This window comes from Schistocerca cancellata, unplaced genomic scaffold, assembly GCF_023864275.1.
Source record: "Schistocerca cancellata isolate TAMUIC-IGC-003103 unplaced genomic scaffold, iqSchCanc2.1 HiC_scaffold_872, whole genome shotgun sequence".
In the NCBI taxonomy this organism is placed as follows: Eukaryota; Metazoa; Arthropoda; class Insecta; order Orthoptera; family Acrididae; genus Schistocerca; species Schistocerca cancellata.
Genome location: NW_026046882.1, coordinates 117,048 through 143,055, shown reverse-complemented (window position 1 = coordinate 143,055; position 26,008 = coordinate 117,048). Strand labels below are relative to the sequence as shown.

Genomic DNA, 26,008 nt, shown 5'->3' with positions numbered 1-26,008 from the left:
ATTGCACTGCGCAAACTACGAAACGCTCCCCAAACATGGCACTCACCAATGCAGACGACTTTTCCGACTTTACACGACGCTCACGCAACGCTCACGCTAGTGACAGCCTTATTTAGAGCTTGACGTCGCGCCCAAGCGAGTGAGCACATTTCGCCTACGGCTTAGGCCGCCCACCTAGTGTGGCTGCTCGGTGTCTGCAGGCAGCGAGGGGCTGCAACCTTCCCGTGTTCGCGCCTATGTCACCTCTGCTTGCTTGTCAGAGACAGAGTATCGCAAAACATACAACTCACTCCATGAATTGATTGCTACGGCATCTGTCATCAGCAGTCACAACTAGCAACACCAGTAGCAGCCGACTGCACGTAAAGAATGGGAATGTGCAGTGGGATTTTTGTGAACTCGGCGCAAGGCAGATCTTTCCGACATAGGTTTGAGAATCTTAAGGGAGGACTTGTACTGTTTCTAAATTCAGTGTAGCGGTGGGAGGAGGGTGCTTCTTGCGCGTAACAGTACGCTTGCCAATTGTGGCTGCTAATCGTTCGCTCGTATCTGCCTTGACACATTCGCTGGCTGTGAATTATTCCACTTGCATGGCAGTGTGGACATGTTGGTGTGTTAAAAATTCTGGAGGCGCTGGGTATCGATCCCAGTACCTCTGCATGCTAAGCGAGCGCTCTACCATCTGAGCTACGCCCCCTGATGACAAATAGTGCTACATACAACCATATCAATACCACAGACCCTTGCACTCTCATTATTCCGCAGACAAACACTACTCTCAATGTGGCCGCGAGGGTGTCTTTCAGGTTTTCTGCATTCTGTATCGAATCGTAGTTGGCCAAAATTAAAGTGGCACGCACAACGTCGAAAATAGCGTTCGGCCACCACTCTGAGTAAGACGGACGTGTTGTCCACTCTCTAGACTTCATTGAGGTCAGGCCGTTATACCTAAGACAGATTTGCAGTCGATGACACCTCGACAACAGCCGGTCCTCACATTTACGTCTAGCGCTCCTTACGTCAGTATACATCATATGAGTCTGTGACGCTGGCTTTGCAACATCTTGCGTGTCTTTAGGCTCGCCGCGACCAACACTTACCATGCACTGTCCACAAAACATGGAGGCGCCGGGGCTTGAACCCGGGACCTTTCACATGCAAAGCGAACGCTCTACCAACTGAGCTACGCCCCCAAGCGCAACAGAGCTGCGCTGTTTTCCTTTCTTTGCTACTCTGAAGTGCACGGACCTGATGGTTGGTTGGTTTGTAGGGGTGAAGGGACCAGTGTACAAAGGCGTGGTCACGTTCATATACACATGAGTTCCAAGTAGTTTCGATGTTCTGGTGTTACGACTACAAATTCCGTCTGTATTTAACGTCTTAAATTGAAAGGGCTGTCGACTGATGACCACAGCAGTTGAGACCCATAGTGCTCAGAGCCATTTCTCGAAAGGACAGTCACAAATTGCTCCGTTTTCACTCCTTGTCGGCAATCACACCGCGCCTCAGGTAACAAGCACATCTGAAGCCCCATTGTGCACTCGACTGTTCATGCCAACTCACTGCCTCGCACTTTACTACTGTGTACCACTCTTGTCGTCCAACTGCAAAAGACTGGGCCACAACACGTTTCCGCGTCTCCATTGCACTGCGCAAACTACGAAACGCTCCCCAAACATGGCACTCACCAATGCAGACGACTTTTCCGACTTTACACGACGCTCACGCAACGCTCACGCTAGTGACAGCCTTATTTAGAGCTTGACGTCGCGCCCAAGCGAGTGAGCACATTTCGCCTACGGCTTAGGCCGCCCACCTAGTGTGGCTGCTCGGTGTCTGCAGGCAGCGAGGGGCTGCAACCTTCCCGTGTTCGCACATCTGAAGCCCCATTGTGCACTCGACAGTTCATGCCAACTCACTGCCTCGCACTTTACTACTGTGTACCACTCTTGTCGTCCAACTGCAAAAGACTGGGCCACAACACGTTTCCGCGTCTCCATTGCACTGCGCAAACTACGAAACGCTCCCCAAACATGGCACTCACCAATGCAGACGACTTTTCCGACTTTACACGACGCTCACGCAACGCTCACGCTAGTGACAGCCTTATTTAGAGCTTGACGTCGCGCCCAAGCGAGTGAGCACATTTCGCCTACGGCTTAGGCCGCCCAACTAGCGTGGCTGCTCGGTGTCTGCAGGCAGCGAGGGGCTGCAACCTTCCCGTGTTCGCGCCTATGTCACCTCTGCTTGCTTGTCAGAGACAGAGTATCGCAAAACATACAACTCACTCCATGAATTGATTGCTACGGCATCTGTCATCAGCAGTCACAACTAGCAACACCAGTAGCAGCCGGCTGCACGTGAAGAATGGGAATGTGCAGTGGGATTTTTGTGAACTCGGCGCAAGGCAGATCTTTCCGACATAGGTTTGAGAATCTTAAGGGAGGACTTGTACTGTTTCTAAATTCAGTGTAGCGGTGGGAGGAGGGTGCTTCTTGCGCGTAACAGTACGCTTGCCAATTGTGGCTGCTAATCGTTCGCTCGTATCTGCCTTGACACATTCGCTGGCTGTGAATTATTCCACTTGCATGGCAGTGTGGACATGTTGGTGTGTTAAAAATTCTGGAGGCGCTGGGTATCGATCCCAGTACCTCTCGCATGCTAAGCGAGCGCTCTACCATCTGAGCTACGCCCCCTGATGACAAATAGTGCTACATACAACCATATCAATACCACAGACCCTTGCACTCTCATTATTCCGCAGACAAACACTACTCTCAATGTGGCCGCGAGGGTGTCTTTCAGGTTTTCTGCATTCTGTATCGAATCGTAGTTGGCCAAAATTAAAGTGGCACGCACAACGTCGAAAATAGCGTTCGGCCACCACTCTGAGTAAGACGGACGTGTTGTCCACTCTCTAGACTTCATTGAGGTTAGGCCGTTATACCTAAGACAGATTTGCAGTCGATGACACCTCGACAACAGCCGGTCCTCACATTTACGTCTAGCGCTCCTTACGTCAGTATACATCATATGAGTCTGTGACGCTGGCTTTGCAACATCTTGCGTGTCTTTAGGCTCGCCGCGACCAACACTTACCATGCACTGTCCACAAAACATGGAGGCGCCGGGGCTTGAACCCGGGACCTTTCACATGCAAAGCGAACGCTCTACCAACTGAGCTACGCCCCCAAGCGCAACAGAGCTGCGCTGTTTTCCTTTCTTTGCTACTCTGAAGTGCACGGACCTGATGGTTGGTTGGTTTGTAGGGGTGAAGGGACCAGTGTACAAAGGCGTGGTCACGTTCATATACACATGAGTTCCAAGTAGTTTCGATGTTCTGGTGTTACGACTACAAATTCCGTCTGTATTTAACGTCTTAAATTGAAAGGGCTGTCGACTGATGACCACAGCAGTTGAGACCCATAGTGCTCAGAGCCATTTCTCGAAAGGACAGTCACAAATTGCTCCGTTTTCACTCCTTGTCGGCAATCACACCGCGCCTCAGGTAACAAGCACATCTGAAGCCCCATTGTGCACTCGACTGTTCATGCCAACTCACTGCCTCGCACTTTACTACTGTGTACCACTCTTGTCGTCCAACTGCAAAAGACTGGGCCACAACACGTTTCCGCGTCTCCATTGCACTGCGCAAACTACGAAACGCTCCCCAAACATGGCACTCACCAATGCAGACGACTTTTCCGACTTTACACGACGCTCACGCAACGCTCACGCTAGTGACAGCCTTATTTAGAGCTTGACGTCGCGCCCAAGCGAGTGAGCACATTTCGCCTACGGCTTAGGCCGCCCACCTAGTGTGGCTGCTCGGTGTCTGCAGGCAGCGAGGGGCTGCAACCTTCCCGTGTTCGCACATCTGAAGCCCCATTGTGCACTCGACAGTTCATGCCAACTCACTGCCTCGCACTTTACTACTGTGTACCACTCTTGTCGTCCAACTGCAAAAGACTGGGCCACAACACGTTTCCGCGTCTCCATTGCACTGCGCAAACTACGAAACGCTCCCCAAACATGGCACTCACCAATGCAGACGACTTTTCCGACTTTACACGACGCTCACGCAACGCTCACGCTAGTGACAGCCTTATTTAGAGCTTGACGTCGCGCCCAAGCGAGTGAGCACATTTCGCCTACGGCTTAGGCCGCCCACCTAGTGTGGCTGCTCGGTGTCTGCAGGCAGCGAGGGGCTGCAACCTTCCCGTGTTCGCACATCTGAAGCCCCATTGTGCACTCGACTGTTCATGCCAACTCACTGCCTCGCACTTTACTACTGTGTACCACTCTTGTCGTCCAACTGCAAAAGACTGGGCCACAACACGTTTCCGCGTCTCCATTGCACTGCGCAAACTACGAAACGCTCCCCAAACATGGCACTCACCAATGCAGACGACTTTTCCGACTTTACACGACGCTCACGCAACGCTCACGCTAGTGACAGCCTTATTTAGAGCTTGACGTCGCGCCCAAGCGAGTGAGCACATTTCGCCTACGGCTTAGGCCGCCCAACTAGTGTGGCTGCTCGGTGTCTGCAGGCAGCGAGGGGCTGCAACCTTCCCGTGTTCGCGCCTATGTCACCTCTGCTTGCTTGTCAGAGACAGAGTATCGCAAAACATACAACTCACTCCATGAATTGATTGCTACGGCATCTGTCATCAGCAGTCACAACTAGCAACACCAGTAGCAGCCGGCTGCACGTGAAGAATGGGAATGTGCAGTGGGATTTTTGTGAACTCGGCGCAAGGCAGATCTTTCCGACATAGGTTTGAGAATCTTAAGGGAGGACTTGTACTGTTTCTAAATTCAGTGTAGCGGTGGGAGGAGGGTGCTTCTTGCGCGTAACAGTACGCTTGCCAATTGTGGCTGCTAATCGTTCGCTCGTATCTGCCTTGACACATTCGCTGGCTGTGAATTATTCCACTTGCATGGCAGTGTGGACATGTTGGTGTGTTAAAAATTCTGGAGGCGCTGGGTATCGATCCCAGTACCTCTCGCATGCTAAGCGAGCGCTCTACCATCTGAGCTACGCCCCCTGATGACAAATAGTGCTACATACAACCATATCAATACCACAGACCCTTGCACTCTCATTATTCCGCAGACAAACACTACTCTCAATGTGGCCGCGAGGGTGTCTTTCAGGTTTTCTGCATTCTGTATCGAATCGTAGTTGGCCAAAATTAAAGTGGCACGCACAACGTCGAAAATAGCGTTCGGCCACCACTCTGAGTAAGACGGACGTGTTGTCCACTCTCTAGACTTCATTGAGGTTAGGCCGTTATACCTAAGACAGATTTGCAGTCGATGACACCTCGACAACAGCCGGTCCTCACATTTACGTCTAGCGCTCCTTACGTCAGTATACATCATATGAGTCTGTGACGCTGGCTTTGCAACATCTTGCGTGTCTTTAGGCTCGCCGCGACCAACACTTACCATGCACTGTCCACAAAACATGGAGGCGCCGGGGCTTGAACCCGGGACCTTTCACATGCAAAGCGAACGCTCTACCAACTGAGCTACGCCCCCAAGCGCAACAGAGCTGCGCTGTTTTCCTTTCTTTGCTACTCTGAAGTGCACGGACCTGATGGTTGGTTGGTTTGTAGGGGTGAAGGGACCAGTGTACAAAGGCGTGGTCACGTTCATATACACATGAGTTCCAAGTAGTTTCGATGTTCTGGTGTTACGACTACAAATTCCGTCTGTATTTAACGTCTTAAATTGAAAGGGCTGTCGACTGATGACCACAGCAGTTGAGACCCATAGTGCTCAGAGCCATTTCTCGAAAGGACAGTCACAAATTGCTCCGTTTTCACTCCTTGTCGGCAATCACACCGCGCCTCAGGTAACAAGCACATCTGAAGCCCGATTGTGCACTCGACTGTTCATGCCAACTCACTGCCTCGCACTTTACTACTGTGTACCACTCTTGTCGTCCAACTGCAAAAGACTGGGCCACAACACGTTTCCGCGTCTCCATTGCACTGCGCAAACTACGAAACGCTCCCCAAACATGGCACTCACCAATGCAGACGACTTTTCCGACTTTACACGACGCTCACGCAACGCTCACGCTAGTGACAGCCTTATTTAGAGCTTGACGTCGCGCCCAAGCGAGTGAGCACATTTCGCCTACGGCTTAGGCCGCCCACCTAGTGTGGCTGCTCGGTGTCTGCAGGCAGCGAGGGGCTGCAACCTTCCCGTGTTCGCACATCTGAAGCCCCATTGTGCACTCGACAGTTCATGCCAACTCACTGCCTCGCACTTTACTACTGTGTACCACTCTTGTCGTCCAACTGCAAAAGACTGGGCCACAACACGTTTCCGCGTCTCCATTGCACTGCGCAAACTACGAAACGCTCCCCAAACATGGCACTCACCAATGCAGACGACTTTTCCGACTTTACACGACGCTCACGCAACGCTCACGCTAGTGACAGCCTTATTTAGAGCTTGACGTCGCGCCCAAGCGAGTGAGCACATTTCGCCTACGGCTTAGGCCGCCCACCTAGTGTGGCTGCTCGGTGTCTGCAGGCAGCGAGGGGCTGCAACCTTCCCGTGTTCGCACATCTGAAGCCCCATTGTGCACTCGACTGTTCATGCCAACTCACTGCCTCGCACTTTACTACTGTGTACCACTCTTGTCGTCCAACTGCAAAAGACTGGGCCACAACACGTTTCCGCGTCTCCATTGCACTGCGCAAACTACGAAACGCTCCCCAAACATGGCACTCACCAATGCAGACGACTTTTCCGACTTTACACGACGCTCACGCAACGCTCACGCTAGTGACAGCCTTATTTAGAGCTTGACGTCGCGCCCAAGCGAGTGAGCACATTTCGCCTACGGCTTAGGCCGCCCAACTAGTGTGGCTGCTCGGTGTCTGCAGGCAGCGAGGGGCTGCAACCTTCCCGTGTTCGCGCCTATGTCACCTCTGCTTGCTTGTCAGAGACAGAGTATCGCAAAACATACAACTCACTCCATGAATTGATTGCTACGGCATCTGTCATCAGCAGTCACAACTAGCAACACCAGTAGCAGCCGGCTGCACGTGAAGAATGGGAATGTGCAGTGGGATTTTTGTGAACTCGGCGCAAGGCAGATCTTTCCGACATAGGTTTGAGAATCTTAAGGGAGGACTTGTACTGTTTCTAAATTCAGTGTAGCGGTGGGAGGAGGGTGCTTCTTGCGCGTAACAGTACGCTTGCCAATTGTGGCTGCTAATCGTTCGCTCGTATCTGCCTTGACACATTCGCTGGCTGTGAATTATTCCACTTGCATGGCAGTGTGGACATGTTGGTGTGTTAAAAATTCTGGAGGCGCTGGGTATCGATCCCAGTACCTCTCGCATGCTAAGCGAGCGCTCTACCATCTGAGCTACGCCCCCTGATGACAAATAGTGCTACATACAACCATATCAATACCACAGACCCTTGCACTCTCATTATTCCGCAGACAAACACTACTCTCAATGTGGCCGCGAGGGTGTCTTTCAGGTTTTCTGCATTCTGTATCGAATCGTAGTTGGCCAAAATTAAAGTGGCACGCACAACGTCGAAAATAGCGTTCGGCCACCACTCTGAGTAAGACGGACGTGTTGTCCACTCTCTAGACTTCATTGAGGTTAGGCCGTTATACCTAAGACAGATTTGCAGTCGATGACACCTCGACAACAGCCGGTCCTCACATTTACGTCTAGCGCTCCTTACGTCAGTATACATCATATGAGTCTGTGACGCTGGCTTTGCAACATCTTGCGTGTCTTTAGGCTCGCCGCGACCAACACTTACCATGCACTGTCCACAAAACATGGAGGCGCCGGGGCTTGAACCCGGGACCTTTCACATGCAAAGCGAACGCTCTACCAACTGAGCTACGCCCCCAAGCGCAACAGAGCTGCGCTGTTTTCCTTTCTTTGCTACTCTGAAGTGCACGGACCTGATGGTTGGTTGGTTTGTAGGGGTGAAGGGACCAGTGTACAAAGGCGTGGTCACGTTCATATACACATGAGTTCCAAGTAGTTTCGATGTTCTGGTGTTACGACTACAAATTCCGTCTGTATTTAACGTCTTAAATTGAAAGGGCTGTCGACTGATGACCACAGCAGTTGAGACCCATAGTGCTCAGAGCCATTTCTCGAAAGGACAGTCACAAATTGCTCCGTTTTCACTCCTTGTCGGCAATCACACCGCGCCTCAGGTAACAAGCACATCTGAAGCCCCATTGTGCACTCGACTGTTCATGCCAACTCACTGCCTCGCACTTTACTACTGTGTACCACTCTTGTCGTCCAACTGCAAAAGACTGGGCCACAACACGTTTCCGCGTCTCCATTGCACTGCGCAAACTACGAAACGCTCCCCAAACATGGCACTCACCAATGCAGACGACTTTTCCGACTTTACACGACGCTCACGCAACGCTCACGCTAGTGACAGCCTTATTTAGAGCTTGACGTCGCGCCCAAGCGAGTGAGCACATTTCGCCTACGGCTTAGGCCGCCCACCTAGTGTGGCTGCTCGGTGTCTGCAGGCAGCGAGGGGCTGCAACCTTCCCGTGTTCGCACATCTGAAGCCCCATTGTGCACTCGACAGTTCATGCCAACTCACTGCCTCGCACTTTACTACTGTGTACCACTCTTGTCGTCCAACTGCAAAAGACTGGGCCACAACACGTTTCCGCGTCTCCATTGCACTGCGCAAACTACGAAACGCTCCCCAAACATGGCACTCACCAATGCAGACGACTTTTCCGACTTTACACGACGCTCACGCAACGCTCACGCTAGTGACAGCCTTATTTAGAGCTTGACGTCGCGCCCAAGCGAGTGAGCACATTTCGCCTACGGCTTAGGCCGCCCACCTAGTGTGGCTGCTCGGTGTCTGCAGGCAGCGAGGGGCTGCAACCTTCCCGTGTTCGCACATCTGAAGCCCCATTGTGCACTCGACTGTTCATGCCAACTCACTGCCTCGCACTTTACTACTGTGTACCACTCTTGTCGTCCAACTGCAAAAGACTGGGCCACAACACGTTTCCGCGTCTCCATTGCACTGCGCAAACTACGAAACGCTCCCCAAACATGGCACTCACCAATGCAGACGACTTTTCCGACTTTACACGACGCTCACGCAACGCTCACGCTAGTGACAGCCTTATTTAGAGCTTGACGTCGCGCCCAAGCGAGTGAGCACATTTCGCCTACGGCTTAGGCCGCCCACCTAGTGTGGCTGCTCGGTGTCTGCAGGCAGCGAGGGGCTGCAACCTTCCCGTGTTCGCGCCTATGTCACCTCTGCTTGCTTGTCAGAGACAGAGTATCGCAAAACATACAACTCACTCCATGAATTGATTGCTACGGCATCTGTCATCAGCAGTCACAACTAGCAACACCAGTAGCAGCCGACTGCACGTAAAGAATGGGAATGTGCAGTGGGATTTTTGTGAACTCGGCGCAAGGCAGATCTTTCCGACATAGGTTTGAGAATCTTAAGGGAGGACTTGTACTGTTTCTAAATTCAGTGTAGCGGTGGGAGGAGGGTGCTTCTTGCGCGTAACAGTACGCTTGCCAATTGTGGCTGCTAATCGTTCGCTCGTATCTGCCTTGACACATTCGCTGGCTGTGAATTATTCCACTTGCATGGCAGTGTGGACATGTTGGTGTGTTAAAAATTCTGGAGGCGCTGGGTATCGATCCCAGTACCTCTGCATGCTAAGCGAGCGCTCTACCATCTGAGCTACGCCCCCTGATGACAAATAGTGCTACATACAACCATATCAATACCACAGACCCTTGCACTCTCATTATTCCGCAGACAAACACTACTCTCAATGTGGCCGCGAGGGTGTCTTTCAGGTTTTCTGCATTCTGTATCGAATCGTAGTTGGCCAAAATTAAAGTGGCACGCACAACGTCGAAAATAGCGTTCGGCCACCACTCTGAGTAAGACGGACGTGTTGTCCACTCTCTAGACTTCATTGAGGTTAGGCCGTTATACCTAAGACAGATTTGCAGTCGATGACACCTCGACAACAGCCGGTCCTCACATTTACGTCTAGCGCTCCTTACGTCAGTATACATCATATGAGTCTGTGACGCTGGCTTTGCAACATCTTGCGTGTCTTTAGGCTCGCCGCGACCAACACTTACCATGCACTGTCCACAAAACATGGAGGCGCCGGGGCTTGAACCCGGGACCTTTCACATGCAAAGCGAACGCTCTACCAACTGAGCTACGCCCCCAAGCGCAACAGAGCTGCGCTGTTTTCCTTTCTTTGCTACTCTGAAGTGCACGGACCTGATGGTTGGTTGGTTTGTAGGGGTGAGGGGACCAGTGTACAAAGGCGTGGTCACGTTCATATACACATGAGTTCCAAGTAGTTTCGATGTTCTGGTGTTACGACTACAAATTCCGTCTGTATTTAACGTCTTAAATTGAAAGGGCTGTCGACTGATGACCACAGCAGTTGAGACCCATAGTGCTCAGAGCCATTTCTCGAAAGGACAGTCACAAATTGCTCCGTTTTCACTCCTTGTCGGCAATCACACCGCGCCTCAGGTAACAAGCACATCTGAAGCCCCATTGTGCACTCGACTGTTCATGCCAACTCACTGCCTCGCACTTTACTACTGTGTACCACTCTTGTCGTCCAACTGCAAAAGACTGGGCCACAACACGTTTCCGCGTCTCCATTGCACTGCGCAAACTACGAAACGCTCCCCAAACATGGCACTCACCAATGCAGACGACTTTTCCGACTTTACACGACGCTCACGCAACGCTCACGCTAGTGACAGCCTTATTTAGAGCTTGACGTCGCGCCCAAGCGAGTGAGCACATTTCGCCTACGGCTTAGGCCGCCCACCTAGTGTGGCTGCTCGGTGTCTGCAGGCAGCGAGGGGCTGCAACCTTCCCGTGTTCGCGCCTATGTCACCTCTGCTTGCTTGTCAGAGACAGAGTATCGCAAAACATACAACTCACTCCATGAATTGATTGCTACGGCATCTGTCATCAGCAGTCACAACTAGCAACACCAGTAGCAGCCGACTGCACGTAAAGAATGGGAATGTGCAGTGGGATTTTTGTGAACTCGGCGCAAGGCAGATCTTTCCGACATAGGTTTGAGAATCTTAAGGGAGGACTTGTACTGTTTCTAAATTCAGTGTAGCGGTGGGAGGAGGGTGCTTCTTGCGCGTAACAGTACGCTTGCCAATTGTGGCTGCTAATCGTTCGCTCGTATCTGCCTTGACACATTCGCTGGCTGTGAATTATTCCACTTGCATGGCAGTGTGGACATGTTGGTGTGTTAAAAATTCTGGAGGCGCTGGGTATCGATCCCAGTACCTCTGCATGCTAAGCGAGCGCTCTACCATCTGAGCTACGCCCCCTGATGACAAATAGTGCTACATACAACCATATCAATACCACAGACCCTTGCACTCTCATTATTCCGCAGACAAACACTACTCTCAATGTGGCCGCGAGGGTGTCTTTCAGGTTTTCTGCATTCTGTATCGAATCGTAGTTGGCCAAAATTAAAGTGGCACGCACAACGTCGAAAATAGCGTTCGGCCACCACTCTGAGTAAGACGGACGTGTTGTCCACTCTCTAGACTTCATTGAGGTTAGGCCGTTATACCTAAGACAGATTTGCAGTCGATGACACCTCGACAACAGCCGGTCCTCACATTTACGTCTAGCGCTCCTTACGTCAGTATACATCATATGAGTCTGTGACGCTGGCTTTGCAACATCTTGCGTGTCTTTAGGCTCGCCGCGACCAACACTTACCATGCACTGTCCAAAAAACATGGAGGCGCCGGGGCTTGAACCCGGGACCTTTCACATGCAAAGCGAACGCTCTACCAACTGAGCTACGCCCCCAAGCGCAACAGAGCTGCGCTGTTTTCCTTTCTTTGCTACTCTGAAGTGCACGGACCTGATGGTTGGTTGGTTTGTAGGGGTGAGGGGACCAGTGTACAAAGGCGTGGTCACGTTCATATACACATGAGTTCCAAGTAGTTTCGATGTTCTGGTGTTACGACTACAAATTCCGTCTGTATTTAACGTCTTAAATTGAAAGGGCTGTCGACTGATGACCACAGCAGTTGAGACCCATAGTGCTCAGAGCCATTTCTCGAAAGGACAGTCACAAATTGCTCCGTTTTCACTCCTTGTCGGCAATCACACCGCGCCTCAGGTAACAAGCACATCTGAAGCCCCATTGTGCACTCGACTGTTCATGCCAACTCACTGCCTCGCACTTTACTACTGTGTACCACTCTTGTCGTCCAACTGCAAAAGACTGGGCCACAACACGTTTCCGCGTCTCCATTGCACTGCGCAAACTACGAAACGCTCCCCAAACATGGCACTCACCAATGCAGACGACTTTTCCGACTTTACACGACGCTCACGCAACGCTCACGCTAGTGACAGCCTTATTTAGAGCTTGACGTCGCGCCCAAGCGAGTGAGCACATTTCGCCTACGGCTTAGGCCGCCCACCTAGTGTGGCTGCTCGGTGTCTGCAGGCAGCGAGGGGCTGCAACCTTCCCGTGTTCGCACATCTGAAGCCCCATTGTGCACTCGACTGTTCATGCCAACTCACTGCCTCGCACTTTACTACTGTGTACCACTCTTGTCGTCCAACTGCAAAAGACTGGGCCACAACACGTTTCCGCGTCTCCATTGCACTGCGCAAACTACGAAACGCTCCCCAAACATGGCACTCACCAATGCAGACGACTTTTCCGACTTTACACGGCGCTCACGCAACGCTCACGCTAGTGACAGCCTTATTTAGAGCTTGACGTCGCGCCCAAGCGAGTGAGCACATTTCGCCTACGGCTTAGGCCGCCCACCTAGTGTGGCTGCTCGGTGTCTGCAGGCAGCGAGGGGCTGCAACCTTCCCGTGTTCGCACATCTGAAGCCCCATTGTGCACTCGACAGTTCATGCCAACTCACTGCCTCGCACTTTACTACTGTGTACCACTCTTGTCGTCCAACTGCAAAAGACTGGGCCACAACACGTTTCCGCGTCTCCATTGCACTGCGCAAACTACGAAACGCTCCCCAAACATGGCACTCACCAATGCAGACGACTTTTCCGACTTTACACGACGCTCACGCAACGCTCACGCTAGTGACAGCCTTATTTAGAGCTTGACGTCGCGCCCAAGCGAGTGAGCACATTTCGCCTACGGCTTAGGCCGCCCACCTAGTGTGGCTGCTCGGTGTCTGCAGGCAGCGAGGGGCTGCAACCTTCCCGTGTTCGCACATCTGAAGCCCCATTGTGCACTCGACTGTTCATGCCAACTCACTGCCTCGCACTTTACTACTGTGTACCACTCTTGTCGTCCAACTGCAAAAGACTGGGCCACAACACGTTTCCGCGTCTCCATTGCACTGCGCAAACTACGAAACGCTCCCCAAACATGGCACTCACCAATGCAGACGACTTTTCCGACTTTACACGACGCTCACGCAACGCTCACGCTAGTGACAGCCTTATTTAGAGCTTGACGTCGCGCCCAAGCGAGTGAGCACATTTCGCCTACGGCTTAGGCCGCCCACCTAGTGTGGCTGCTCGGTGTCTGCAGGCAGCGAGGGGCTGCAACCTTCCCGTGTTCGCGCCTATGTCACCTCTGCTTGCTTGTCAGAGACAGAGTATCGCAAAACATACAACTCACTCCATGAATTGATTGCTACGGCATCTGTCATCAGCAGTCACAACTAGCAACACCAGTAGCAGCCGGCTGCACGTGAAGAATGGGAATGTGCAGTGGGATTTTTGTGAACTCGGCGCAAGGCAGATCTTTCCGACATAGGTTTGAGAATCTTAAGGGAGGACTTGTACTGTTTCTAAATTCAGTGTAGCGGTGGGAGGAGGGTGCTTCTTGCGCGTAACAGTACGCTTGCCAATTGTGGCTGCTAATCGTTCGCTCGTATCTGCCTTGACACATTCGCTGGCTGTGAATTATTCCACTTGCATGGCAGTGTGGACATGTTGGTGTGTTAAAAATTCTGGAGGCGCTGGGTATCGATCCCAGTACCTCTCGCATGCTAAGCGAGCGCTCTACCATCTGAGCTACGCCCCCTGATGACAAATAGTGCTACATACAACCATATCAATACCACAGACCCTTGCACTCTCATTATTCCGCAGACAAACACTACTCTCAATGTGGCCGCGAGGGTGTCTTTCAGGTTTTCTGCATTCTGTATCGAATCGTAGTTGGCCAAAATTAAAGTGGCACGCACAACGTCGAAAATAGCGTTCGGCCACCACTCTGAGTAAGATGGACGTGTTGTCCACTCTCTAGACTTCATTGAGGTTAGGCCGTTATACCTAAGACAGATTTGCAGTCGATGACACCTCGACAACAGCCGGTCCTCACATTTACGTCTAGCGCTCCTTACGTCAGTATACATCATATGAGTCTGTGACGCTGGCTTTGCAACATCTTGCGTGTCTTTAGGCTCGCCGCGACCAACACTTACCATGCACTGTCCACAAAACATGGAGGCGCCGGGGCTTGAACCCGGGACCTTTCACATGCAAAGCGAACGCTCTACCAACTGAGCTACGCCCCCAAGCGCAACAGAGCTGCGCTGTTTTCCTTTCTTTGCTACTCTGAAGTGCACGGACCTGATGGTTGGTTGGTTTGTAGGGGTGAAGGGACCAGTGTACAAAGGCGTGGTCACGTTCATATACACATGAGTTCCAAGTAGTTTCGATGTTCTGGTGTTACGACTACAAATTCCGTCTGTATTTAACGTCTTAAATTGAAAGGGCTGTCGACTGATGACCACAGCAGTTGAGACCCATAGTGCTCAGAGCCATTTCTCGAAAGGACAGTCACAAATTGCTCCGTTTTCACTCCTTGTCGGCAATCACACCGCGCCTCAGGTAACAAGCACATCTGAAGCCCCATTGTGCACTCGACTGTTCATGCCAACTCACTGCCTCGCACTTTACTACTGTGTACCACTCTTGTCGTCCAACTGCAAAAGACTGGGCCACAACACGTTTCCGCGTCTCCATTGCACTGCGCAAACTACGAAACGCTCCCCAAACATGGCACTCACCAATGCAGACGACTTTTCCGACTTTACACGACGCTCACGCAACGCTCACGCTAGTGACAGCCTTATTTAGAGCTTGACGTCGCGCCCAAGCGAGTGAGCACATTTCGCCTACGGCTTAGGCCGCCCACCTAGTGTGGCTGCTCGGTGTCTGCAGGCAGCGAGGGGCTGCAACCTTCCCGTGTTCGCACATCTGAAGCCCCATTGTGCACTCGACAGTTCATGCCAACTCACTGCCTCGCACTTTACTACTGTGTACCACTCTTGTCGTCCAACTGCAAAAGACTGGGCCACAACACGTTTCCGCGTCTCCATTGCACTGCGCAAACTACGAAACGCTCCCCAAACATGGCACTCACCAATGCAGACGACTTTTCCGACTTTACACGACGCTCACGCAACGCTCACGCTAGTGACAGCCTTATTTAGAGCTTGACGTCGCGCCCAAGCGAGTGAGCACATTTCGCCTACGGCTTAGGCCGCCCACCTAGTGTGGCTGCTCGGTGTCTGCAGGCAGCGAGGGGCTGCAACCTTCCCGTGTTCGCACATCTGAAGCCCCATTGTGCACTCGACTGTTCATGCCAACTCACTGCCTCGCACTTTACTACTGTGTACCACTCTTGTCGTCCAACTGCAAAAGACTGGGCCACAACACGTTTCCGCGTCTCCATTGCACTGCGCAAACTACGAAACGCTCCCCAAACATGGCACTCACCAATGCAGACGACTTTTCCGACTTTACACGACGCTCACGCAACGCTCACGCTAGTGACAGCCTTATTTAGAGCTTGACGTCGCGCCCAAGCGAGTGAGCACATTTCGCCTACGGCTTAGGCCGCCCACCTAGTGTGGCTGCTCGGTGTCTGCAGGCAGCGAGGGGCTGCAACCTTCCCGTGTTCGCACATCTGAAGCCCCATTGTGCACTCGACAGTTCATGCCAACTCACTGCCTCGCACTTTACTACTGTGTACCACTCTTGTCGTCCAACTGCAAAAGACTGGGCCACAACACGTTTCCGCGTCTCCATTGCACTGCGCAAACTACGAAACGCTCCCCAAACATGGCACTCACCAATGCAGACGACTTTTCCGACTTTACACGACGCTCACGCAACGCTCACGCTAGTGACAGCCTTATTTAGAGCTTGACGTCGCGCCCAAGCGAGTGAGCACATTTCGCCTACGGCTTAGGCCGCCCACCTAGTGTGGCTGCTCGGTGTCTGCAGGCAGCGAGGGGCTGCAACCTTCCCGTGTTCGCACATCTGAAGCCCCATTGTGCACTCGACTGTTCATGCCAACTCACTGCCTCGCACTTTACTACTGTGTACCACTCTTGTCGTCCAACTGCAAAAGACTGGGCCACAACACGTTTCCGCGTCTCCATTGCACTGCGCAAACTACGAAACGCTCCCCAAACATGGCACTCACCAATGCAGACGACTTTTCCGACTTTACACGGCGCTCACGCAACGCTCACGCTAGTGACAGCCTTATTTAGAGCTTGACGTCGCGCCCAAGCGAGTGAGCACATTTCGCCTACGGCTTAGGCCGCCCACCTAGTGTGGCTGCTCGGTGTCTGCAGGCAGCGAGGGGCTGCAACCTTCCCGTGTTCGCACATCTGAAGCCCCATTGTGCACTCGACAGTTCATGCCAACTCACTGCCTCGCACTTTACTACTGTGTACCACTCTTGTCGTCCAACTGCAAAAGACTGGGCCACAACACGTTTCCGCGTCTCCATTGCACTGCGCAAACTACGAAACGCTCCCCAAACATGGCACTCACCAATGCAGACGACTTTTCCGACTTTACACGACGCTCACGCAACGCTCACGCTAGTGACAGCCTTATTTAGAGCTTGACGTCGCGCCCAAGCGAGTGAGCACATTTCGCCTACGGCTTAGGCCGCCCACCTAGTGTGGCTGCTCGGTGTCTGCAGGCAGCGAGGGGCTGCAACCTTCCCGTGTTCGCACATCTGAAGCCCCATTGTGCACTCGACAGTTCATGCCAACTCACTGCCTCGCACTTTACTACTGTGTACCACTCTTGTCGTCCAACTGCAAAAGACTGGGCCACAACACGTTTCCGCGTCTCCATTGCACTGCGCAAACTACGAAACGCTCCCCAAACATGGCACTCACCAATGCAGACGACTTTTCCGACTTTACACGACGCTCACGCAACGCTCACGCTAGTGACAGCCTTATTTAGAGCTTGACGTCGCGCCCAAGCGAGTGAGCACATTTCGCCTACGGCTTAGGCCGCCCACCTAGTGTGGCTGCTCGGTGTCTGCAGGCAGCGAGGGGCTGCAACCTTCCCGTGTTCGCACATCTGAAGCCCCATTGTGCACTCGACTGTTCATGCCAACTCACTGCCTCGCACTTTACTACTGTGTACCACTCTTGTCGTCCAACTGCAAAAGACTGGGCCACAACACGTTTCCGCGTCTCCATTGCACTGCGCAAACTACGAAACGCTCCCCAAACATGGCACTCACCAATGCAGACGACTTTTCCGACTTTACACGGCGCTCACGCAACGCTCACGCTAGTGACAGCCTTATTTAGAGCTTGACGTCGCGCCCAAGCGAGTGAGCACATTTCGCCTACGGCTTAGGCCGCCCACCTAGTGTGGCTGCTCGGTGTCTGCAGGCAGCGAGGGGCTGCAACCTTCCCGTGTTCGCGCCTATGTCACCTCTGCTTGCTTGTCAGAGACAGAGTATCGCAAAACATACAACTCACTCCATGAATTGATTGCTACGGCATCTGTCATCAGCAGTCACAACTAGCAACACCAGTAGCAGCCGGCTGCACGTGAAGAATGGGAATGTGCAGTGGGATTTTTGTGAACTCGGCGCAAGGCAGATCTTTCCGACATAGGTTTGAGAATCTTAAGGGAGGACTTGTACTGTTTCTAAATTCAGTGTAGCGGTGGGAGGAGGGTGCTTCTTGCGCGTAACAGTACGCTTGCCAATTGTGGCTGCTAATCGTTCGCTCGTATCTGCCTTGACACATTCGCTGGCTGTGAATTATTCCACTTGCATGGCAGTGTGGACATGTTGGTGTGTTAAAAATTCTGGAGGCGCTGGGTATCGATCCCAGTACCTCTCGCATGCTAAGCGAGCGCTCTACCATCTGAGCTACGCCCCCTGATGACAAATAGTGCTACATACAACCATATCAATACCACAGACCCTTGCACTCTCATTATTCCGCAGACAAACACTACTCTCAATGTGGCCGCGAGGGTGTCTTTCAGGTTTTCTGCATTCTGTATCGAATCGTAGTTGGCCAAAATTAAAGTGGCACGCACAACGTCGAAAATAGCGTTCGGCCACCACTCTGAGTAAGACGGACGTGTTGTCCACTCTCTAGACTTCATTGAGGTTAGGCCGTTATACCTAAGACAGATTTGCAGTCGATGACACCTCGACAACAGCCGGTCCTCACATTTACGTCTAGCGCTCCTTACGTCAGTATACATCATATGAGTCTGTGACGCTGGCTTTGCAACATCTTGCGTGTCTTTAGGCTCGCCGCGACCAACACTTACCATGCACTGTCCACAAAACATGGAGGCGCCGGGGCTTGAACCCGGGACCTTTCACATGCAAAGCGAACGCTCTACCAACTGAGCTACGCCCCCAAGCGCAACAGAGCTGCGCTGTTTTCCTTTCTTTGCTACTCTGAAGTGCACGGACCTGATGGTTGGTTGGTTTGTAGGGGTGAAGGGACCAGTGTACAAAGGCGTGGTCACGTTCATATACACATGAGTTCCAAGTAGTTTCGATGTTCTGGTGTTACGACTACAAATTCCGTCTGTATTTAACGTCTTAAATTGAAAGGGCTGTCGACTGATGACCACAGCAGTTGAGACCCATAGTGCTCAGAGCCATTTCTCGAAAGGACAGTCACAAATTGCTCCGTTTTCACTCCTTGTCGGCAATCACACCGCGCCTCAGGTAACAAGCACATCTGAAGCCCCATTGTGCACTCGACTGTTCATGCCAACTCACTGCCTCGCACTTTACTACTGTGTACCACTCTTGTCGTCCAACTGCAAAAGACTGGGCCACAACACGTTTCCGCGTCTCCATTGCACTGCGCAAACTACGAAACGCTCCCCAAACATGGCACTCACCAATGCAGACGACTTTTCCGACTTTACACGACGCTCACGCAACGCTCACGCTAGTGACAGCCTTATTTAGAGCTTGACGTCGCGCCCAAGCGAGTGAGCACATTTCGCCTACGGCTTAGGCCGCCCACCTAGTGTGGCTGCTCGGTGTCTGCAGGCAGCGAGGGGCTGCAACCTTCCCGTGTTCGCACATCTGAAGCCCCATTGTGCACTCGACAGTTCATGCCAACTCACTGCCTCGCACTTTACTACTGTGTACCACTCTTGTCGTCCAACTGCAAAAGACTGGGCCACAACACGTTTCCGCGTCTCCATTGCACTGCGCAAACTACGAAACGCTCCCCAAACATGGCACTCACCAATGCAGACGACTTTTCCGACTTTACACGACGCTCACGCAACGCTCACGCTAGTGACAGCCTTATTTAGAGCTTGACGTCGCGCCCAAGCGAGTGAGCACATTTCGCCTACGGCTTAGGCCGCCCACCTAGTGTGGCTGCTCGGTGTCTGCAGGCAGCGAGGGGCTGCAACCTTCCCGTGTTCGCACATCTGAAGCCCCATTGTGCACTCGACTGTTCATGCCAACTCACTGCCTCGCACTTTACTACTGTGTACCACTCTTGTCGTCCAACTGCAAAAGACTGGGCCACAACACGTTTCCGCGTCTCCATTGCACTGCGCAAACTACGAAACGCTCCCCAAACATGGCACTCACCAATGCAGACGACTTTTCCGACTTTACACGACGCTCACGCAACGCTCACGCTAGTGACAGCCTTATTTAGAGCTTGACGTCGCGCCCAAGCGAGTGAGCACATTTCGCCTACGGCTTAGGCCGCCCACCTAGTGTGGCTGCTCGGTGTCTGCAGGCAGCGAGGGGCTGCAACCTTCCCGTGTTCGCGCCTATGTCACCTCTGCTTGCTTGTCAGAGACAGAGTATCGCAAAACATACAACTCACTCCATGAATTGATTGCTACGGCATCTGTCATCAGCAGTCACAACTAGCAACACCAGTAGCAGCCGACTGCACGTAAAGAATGGGAATGTGCAGTGGGATTTTTGTGAACTCGGCGCAAGGCAGATCTTTCCGACATAGGTTTGAGAATCTTAAGGGAGGACTTGTACTGTTTCTAAATTCAGTGTAGCGGTGGGAGGAGGGTGCTTCTTGCGCGTAACAGTACGCTTGCCAATTGTGGCTGCTAATCGTTCGCTCGTATCTGCCTTGACACATTCGCTGGCTGTGAATTATTCCACTTGCATGGCAGTGTGGACATGTTGGTGTGTTAAAAATTCTGGAGGCGCTGGGTATCGATCCCAGTACCTCTCGCATGCTAAGCGAGCGCTCTACCATCTGAGCTACGCCCCCTGATGACAAATAGTGCTACATACAACCATATCAATACCACAGACCCTTGCACTCTCATTATTCCGCAGACAAACACTACTCTCAATGTGGCCGCGAGGGTGTCTTTCAGGTTTTCTGCATTCTGTATCGAATCGTAGTTGGCCAAAATTAAAGTGGCACGCACAACGTCGAAAATAGCGTTCGGCCACCACTCTGAGTAAGACGGACGTGTTGTCCACTCTCTAGACTTCATTGAGGTTAGGCCGTTATACCTAAGACAGATTTGCAGTCGATGACACCTCGACAACAGCCGGTCCTCACATTTACGTCTAGCGCTCCTTACGTCAGTATACATCATATGAGTCTGTGACGCTGGCTTTGCAACATCTTGCGTGTCTTTAGGCTCGCCGCGACCAACACTTACCATGCACTGTCCACAAAACATGGAGGCGCCGGGGCTTGAACCCGGGACCTTTCACATGCAAAGCGAACGCTCTACCAACTGAGCTACGCCCCCAAGCGCAACAGAGCTGCGCTGTTTTCCTTTCTTTGCTACTCTGAAGTGCACGGACCTGATGGTTGGTTGGTTTGTAGGGGTGAAGGGACCAGTGTACAAAGGCGTGGTCACGTTCATATACACATGAGTTCCAAGTAGTTTCGATGTTCTGGTGTTACGACTACAAATTCCGTCTGTATTTAACGTCTTAAATTGAAAGGGCTGTCGACTGATGACCACAGCAGTTGAGACCCATAGTGCTCAGAGCCATTTCTCGAAAGGACAGTCACAAATTGCTCCGTTTTCACTCCTTGTCGGCAATCACACCGCGCCTCAGGTAACAAGCACATCTGAAGCCCCATTGTGCACTCGACTGTTCATGCCAACTCACTGCCTCGCACTTTACTACTGTGTACCACTCTTGTCGTCCAACTGCAAAAGACTGGGCCACAACACGTTTCCGCGTCTCCATTGCACTGCGCAAACTACGAAACGCTCCCCAAACATGGCACTCACCAATGCAGACGACATTTCCGACTTTACACGACGCTCACGCAACGCTCACGCTAGTGACAGCCTTATTTAGAGCTTGACGTCGCGCCCAAGCGAGTGAGCACATTTCGCCTACGGCTTAGGCCGCCCACCTAGTGTGGCTGCTCGGTGTCTGCAGGCAGCGAGGGGCTGCAACCTTCCCGTGTTCGCACATCTGAAGCCCCATTGTGCACTCGACAGTTCATGCCAACTCACTGCCTCGCACTTTACTACTGTGTACCACTCTTGTCGTCCAACTGCAAAAGACTGGGCCACAACACGTTTCCGCGTCTCCATTGCACTGCGCAAACTACGAAACGCTCCCCAAACATGGCACTCACCAATGCAGACGACTTTTCCGACTTTACACGACGCTCACGCAACGCTCACGCTAGTGACAGCCTTATTTAGAGCTTGACGTCGCGCCCAAGCGAGTGAGCACATTTCGCCTACGGCTTAGGCCGCCCACCTAGTGTGGCTGCTCGGTGTCTGCAGGCAGCGAGGGGCTGCAACCTTCCCGTGTTCGCACATCTGAAGCCCCATTGTGCACTCGACTGTTCATGCCAACTCACTGCCTCGCACTTTACTACTGTGTACCACTCTTGTCGTCCAACTGCAAAAGACTGGGCCACAACACGTTTCCGCGTCTCCATTGCACTGCGCAAACTACGAAACGCTCCCCAAACATGGCACTCACCAATGCAGACGACTTTTCCGACTTTACACGACGCTCACGCAACGCTCACGCTAGTGACAGCCTTATTTAGAGCTTGACGTCGCGCCCAAGCGAGTGAGCACATTTCGCCTACGGCTTAGGCCGCCCACCTAGTGTGGCTGCTCGGTGTCTGCAGGCAGCGAGGGGCTGCAACCTTCCCGTGTTCGCACATCTGAAGCCCCATTGTGCACTCGACAGTTCATGCCAACTCACTGCCTCGCACTTTACTACTGTGTACCACTCTTGTCGTCCAACTGCAAAAGACTGGGCCACAACACGTTTCCGCGTCTCCATTGCACTGCGCAAACTACGAAACGCTCCCCAAACATGGCACTCACCAATGCAGACGACTTTTCCTACTTTACACGACGCTCACGCAACGCTCACGCTAGTGACAGCCTTATTTAGAGCTTGACGTCGCGCCCAAGCGAGTGAGCACATTTCGCCTACGGCTTAGGCCGCCCACCTAGTGTGGCTGCTCGGTGTCTGCAGGCAGCGAGGGGCTGCAACCTTCCCGTGTTCGCGCCTATGTCACCTCTGCTTGCTTGTCAGAGACAGAGTATCGCAAAACATACAACTCACTCCATGAATTGATTGCTACGGCATCTGTCATCAGCAGTCACAACTAGCAACACCAGTAGCAGCCGACTGCACGTAAAGAATGGGAATGTGCAGTGGGATTTTTGTGAACTCGGCGCAAGGCAGATCTTTCCGACATAGGTTTGAGAATCTTAAGGGAGGACTTGTACTGTTTCTAAATTCAGTGTAGCGGTGGGAGGAGGGTGCTTCTTGCGCGTAACAGTACGCTTGCCAATTGTGGCTGCTAATCGTTCGCTCGTATCTGCCTTGACACATTCGCTGGCTGTGAATTATTCCACTTGCATGGCAGTGTGGACATGTTGGTGTGTTAAAAATTCTGGAGGCGCTGGGTATCGATCCCAGTACCTCTCGCATGCTAAGCGAGCGCTCTACCATCTGAGCTACGCCCCCTGATGACAAATAGTGCTACATACAACCATATCAATACCACAGACCCTTGCACTCTCATTATTCCGCAGACAAACACTACTCTCAATGTGGCCGCGAGGGTGTCTTTCAGGTTTTCTGCATTCTGTATCGAATCGTAGTTGGCCAAAATTAAAGTGGCACGCACAACGTCGAAAATAGCGTTCGGCCACCACTCTGAGTAAGACGGACGTGTTGTCCACTCTCTAGACTTCATTGAGGTTAGGCCGTTATACCTAAGACAGATTTGCAGTCGATGACACCTCGACAACAGCCGGTCCTCACATTTACGTCTAGCGCTCCTTACGTCAGTATACATCATATGAGTCTGTGACGCTGGCTTTGCAACATCTTGCGTGTCTTTAGGCTCGCCGCGACCAACACTTACCATGCACTGTCCACAAAACATGGAGGCGCCGGGGCTTGAACCCGGGACCTTTCACATGCAAAGCGAACGCTCTACCAACTGAGCTACGCCCCCAAGCGCAACAGAGCTGCGCTGTTTTCCTTTCTTTGCTACTCTGAAGTGCACGGACCTGATGGTTGGTTGGTTTGTAGGGGTGAAGGGACCAGTGTATAATGACGTGGTCACGTTCATATACACATGAGTTCCAAGTAGTTTCGATGTTCTGGTGTTACGACTACAAATTCCGTCTGTATTTAACGTCTTAAATTGAAAGGACTGTCGACTGATGACCACAGCAGTTGAGACCCATAGTGCTCAGAGCCATTTCTCGAAAGGACAGTCACAAATTGCTCCGTTTTCACTCCTTGTCGGCAATCACACCGCGCCTCAGGTAACAAGCACATCTGAAGCCCCATTGTGCACTCGACTGTTCATGCCAACTCACTGCCTCGCACTTTACTACTGTGTACCACTCTTGTCGTCCAACTGCAAAAGACTGGGCCACAACACGTTTCCGCGTCTCCATTGCACTGCGCAAACTACGAAACGCTCCCCAAACATGGCACTCACCAATGCAGACGACTTTTCCGACATTACACGACGCTCACGCAACGCTCACGCTAGTGACAGCCTTATTTAGAGCTTGACGTCGCGCCCAAGCGAGTGAGCACATTTCGCCTACGGCTTAGGCCGCCCACCTAGTGTGGCTGCTCGGTGTCTGCAGGCAGCGAGGGGCTGCAACCTTCCCGTGTTCGCGCCTATGTCACCTCTGCTTGCTTGTCAGAGACAGAGTATCGCAAAACATACAACTCACTCCATGAATTGATTGCTACGGCATCTGTCATCAGCAGTCACAACTAGCAACACCAGTAGCAGCCGACTGCACGTAAAGAATGGGAATGTGCAGTGGGATTTTTGTGAACTCGGCGCAAGGCAGATCTTTCCGACATAGGTTTGAGAATCTTAAGGGAGGACTTGTACTGTTTCTAAATTCAGTGTAGCGGTGGGAGGAGGGTGCTTCTTGCGCGTAACAGTACGCTTGCCAATTGTGGCTGCTAATCGTTCGCTCGTATCTGCCTTGACACATTCGCTGGCTGTGAATTATTCCACTTGCATGGCAGTGTGGACATGTTGGTGTGTTAAAAATTCTGGAGGCGCTGGGTATCGATCCCAGTACCTCTCGCATGCTAAGCGAGCGCTCTACCATCTGAGCTACGCCCCCTGATGACAAATAGTGCTACATACAACCATATCAATACCACAGACCCTTGCACTCTCATTATTCCGCAGACAAACACTACTCTCAATGTGGCCGCGAGGGTGTCTTTCAGGTTTTCTGCATTCTGTATCGAATCGTAGTTGGCCAAAATTAAAGTGGCACGCACAACGTCGAAAATAGCGTTCGGCCACCACTCTGAGTAAGACGGACGTGTTGTCCACTCTCTAGACTTCATTGAGGTTAGGCCGTTATACCTAAGACAGATTTGCAGTCGATGACACCTCGACAACAGCCGGTCCTCACATTTACGTCTAGCGCTCCTTACGTCAGTATACATCATATGAGTCTGTGACGCTGGCTTTGCAACATCTTGCGTGTCTTTAGGCTCGCCGCGACCAACACTTACCATGCACTGTCCACAAAACATGGAGGCGCCGGGGCTTGAACCCGGGACCTTTCACATGCAAAGCGAACGCTCTACCAACTGAGCTACGCCCCCAAGCGCAACAGAGCTGCGCTGTTTTCCTTTCTTTGCTACTCTGAAGTGCACGGACCTGATGGTTGGTTGGTTTGTAGGGGTGAAGGGACCAGTGTACAAAGGCGTGGTCACGTTCATATACACATGAGTTCCAAGTAGTTTCGATGTTCTGGTGTTACGACTACAAATTCCGTCTGTATTTAACGTCTTAAATTGAAAGGGCTGTCGACTGATGACCACAGCAGTTGAGACCCATAGTGCTCAGAGCCATTTCTCGAAAGGACAGTCACAAATTGCTCCGTTTTCACTCCTTGTCGGCAATCACACCGCGCCTCAGGTAACAAGCACATCTGAAGCCCCATTGTGCACTCGACTGTTCATGCCAACTCACTGCCTCGCACTTTACTACTGTGTACCACTCTTGTCGTCCAACTGCAAAAGACTGGGCCACAACACGTTTCCGCGTCTCCATTGCACTGCGCAAACTACGAAACGCTCCCCAAACATGGCACTCACCAATGCAGACGACATTTCCGACTTTACACGACGCTCACGCAACGCTCACGCTAGTGACAG

At 52.2% G+C, this 26,008-nt stretch overlaps 19 non-coding genes across 19 annotated transcripts; all 19 read right to left on the bottom strand.

Moving 5' to 3' along the window:
* Window positions 1-1,120: 1,120 nt before the first annotated feature.
* Trnaa-ugc (transfer RNA alanine (anticodon UGC)) lies at window positions 1,121-1,193 on the bottom strand. The gene has a single exon. It is a non-coding gene; the product is annotated as a tRNA-Ala (tRNA).
* Window positions 1,194-2,623: 1,430 nt separating this feature from the next.
* On the bottom strand, window positions 2,624-2,696 carry Trnaa-agc (transfer RNA alanine (anticodon AGC)). The gene has a single exon. It is a non-coding gene; the product is annotated as a tRNA-Ala (tRNA).
* Window positions 2,697-3,119: 423 nt separating this feature from the next.
* Trnaa-ugc (transfer RNA alanine (anticodon UGC)) lies at window positions 3,120-3,192 on the bottom strand. Its single transcript has one exon. It is a non-coding gene; the product is annotated as a tRNA-Ala (tRNA).
* A 1,786-nt stretch (window positions 3,193-4,978) lies between these two features.
* Trnaa-agc (transfer RNA alanine (anticodon AGC)) lies at window positions 4,979-5,051 on the bottom strand. The gene has a single exon. It is a non-coding gene; the product is annotated as a tRNA-Ala (tRNA).
* A 423-nt stretch (window positions 5,052-5,474) lies between these two features.
* On the bottom strand, window positions 5,475-5,547 carry Trnaa-ugc (transfer RNA alanine (anticodon UGC)). Its single transcript has one exon. It is a non-coding gene; the product is annotated as a tRNA-Ala (tRNA).
* Window positions 5,548-7,333: 1,786 nt separating this feature from the next.
* Window positions 7,334-7,406, bottom strand: Trnaa-agc (transfer RNA alanine (anticodon AGC)). Its single transcript has one exon. It is a non-coding gene; the product is annotated as a tRNA-Ala (tRNA).
* Window positions 7,407-7,829: 423 nt separating this feature from the next.
* Trnaa-ugc (transfer RNA alanine (anticodon UGC)) lies at window positions 7,830-7,902 on the bottom strand. The gene has a single exon. It is a non-coding gene; the product is annotated as a tRNA-Ala (tRNA).
* A 2,281-nt stretch (window positions 7,903-10,183) lies between these two features.
* On the bottom strand, window positions 10,184-10,256 carry Trnaa-ugc (transfer RNA alanine (anticodon UGC)). The gene has a single exon. It is a non-coding gene; the product is annotated as a tRNA-Ala (tRNA).
* A 1,569-nt stretch (window positions 10,257-11,825) lies between these two features.
* Trnaa-ugc (transfer RNA alanine (anticodon UGC)) lies at window positions 11,826-11,898 on the bottom strand. Its single transcript has one exon. It is a non-coding gene; the product is annotated as a tRNA-Ala (tRNA).
* Window positions 11,899-14,040: 2,142 nt separating this feature from the next.
* Trnaa-agc (transfer RNA alanine (anticodon AGC)) lies at window positions 14,041-14,113 on the bottom strand. The gene has a single exon. It is a non-coding gene; the product is annotated as a tRNA-Ala (tRNA).
* A 423-nt stretch (window positions 14,114-14,536) lies between these two features.
* Trnaa-ugc (transfer RNA alanine (anticodon UGC)) lies at window positions 14,537-14,609 on the bottom strand. Its single transcript has one exon. It is a non-coding gene; the product is annotated as a tRNA-Ala (tRNA).
* Window positions 14,610-18,175: 3,566 nt separating this feature from the next.
* On the bottom strand, window positions 18,176-18,248 carry Trnaa-agc (transfer RNA alanine (anticodon AGC)). The gene has a single exon. It is a non-coding gene; the product is annotated as a tRNA-Ala (tRNA).
* Window positions 18,249-18,671: 423 nt separating this feature from the next.
* Trnaa-ugc (transfer RNA alanine (anticodon UGC)) lies at window positions 18,672-18,744 on the bottom strand. The gene has a single exon. It is a non-coding gene; the product is annotated as a tRNA-Ala (tRNA).
* Window positions 18,745-20,530: 1,786 nt separating this feature from the next.
* Window positions 20,531-20,603, bottom strand: Trnaa-agc (transfer RNA alanine (anticodon AGC)). The gene has a single exon. It is a non-coding gene; the product is annotated as a tRNA-Ala (tRNA).
* A 423-nt stretch (window positions 20,604-21,026) lies between these two features.
* On the bottom strand, window positions 21,027-21,099 carry Trnaa-ugc (transfer RNA alanine (anticodon UGC)). The gene has a single exon. It is a non-coding gene; the product is annotated as a tRNA-Ala (tRNA).
* Window positions 21,100-23,241: 2,142 nt separating this feature from the next.
* Window positions 23,242-23,314, bottom strand: Trnaa-agc (transfer RNA alanine (anticodon AGC)). Its single transcript has one exon. It is a non-coding gene; the product is annotated as a tRNA-Ala (tRNA).
* Window positions 23,315-23,737: 423 nt separating this feature from the next.
* On the bottom strand, window positions 23,738-23,810 carry Trnaa-ugc (transfer RNA alanine (anticodon UGC)). Its single transcript has one exon. It is a non-coding gene; the product is annotated as a tRNA-Ala (tRNA).
* Window positions 23,811-24,884: 1,074 nt separating this feature from the next.
* On the bottom strand, window positions 24,885-24,957 carry Trnaa-agc (transfer RNA alanine (anticodon AGC)). Its single transcript has one exon. It is a non-coding gene; the product is annotated as a tRNA-Ala (tRNA).
* A 423-nt stretch (window positions 24,958-25,380) lies between these two features.
* Window positions 25,381-25,453, bottom strand: Trnaa-ugc (transfer RNA alanine (anticodon UGC)). The gene has a single exon. It is a non-coding gene; the product is annotated as a tRNA-Ala (tRNA).
* Window positions 25,454-26,008: the final 555 nt, after the last annotated feature.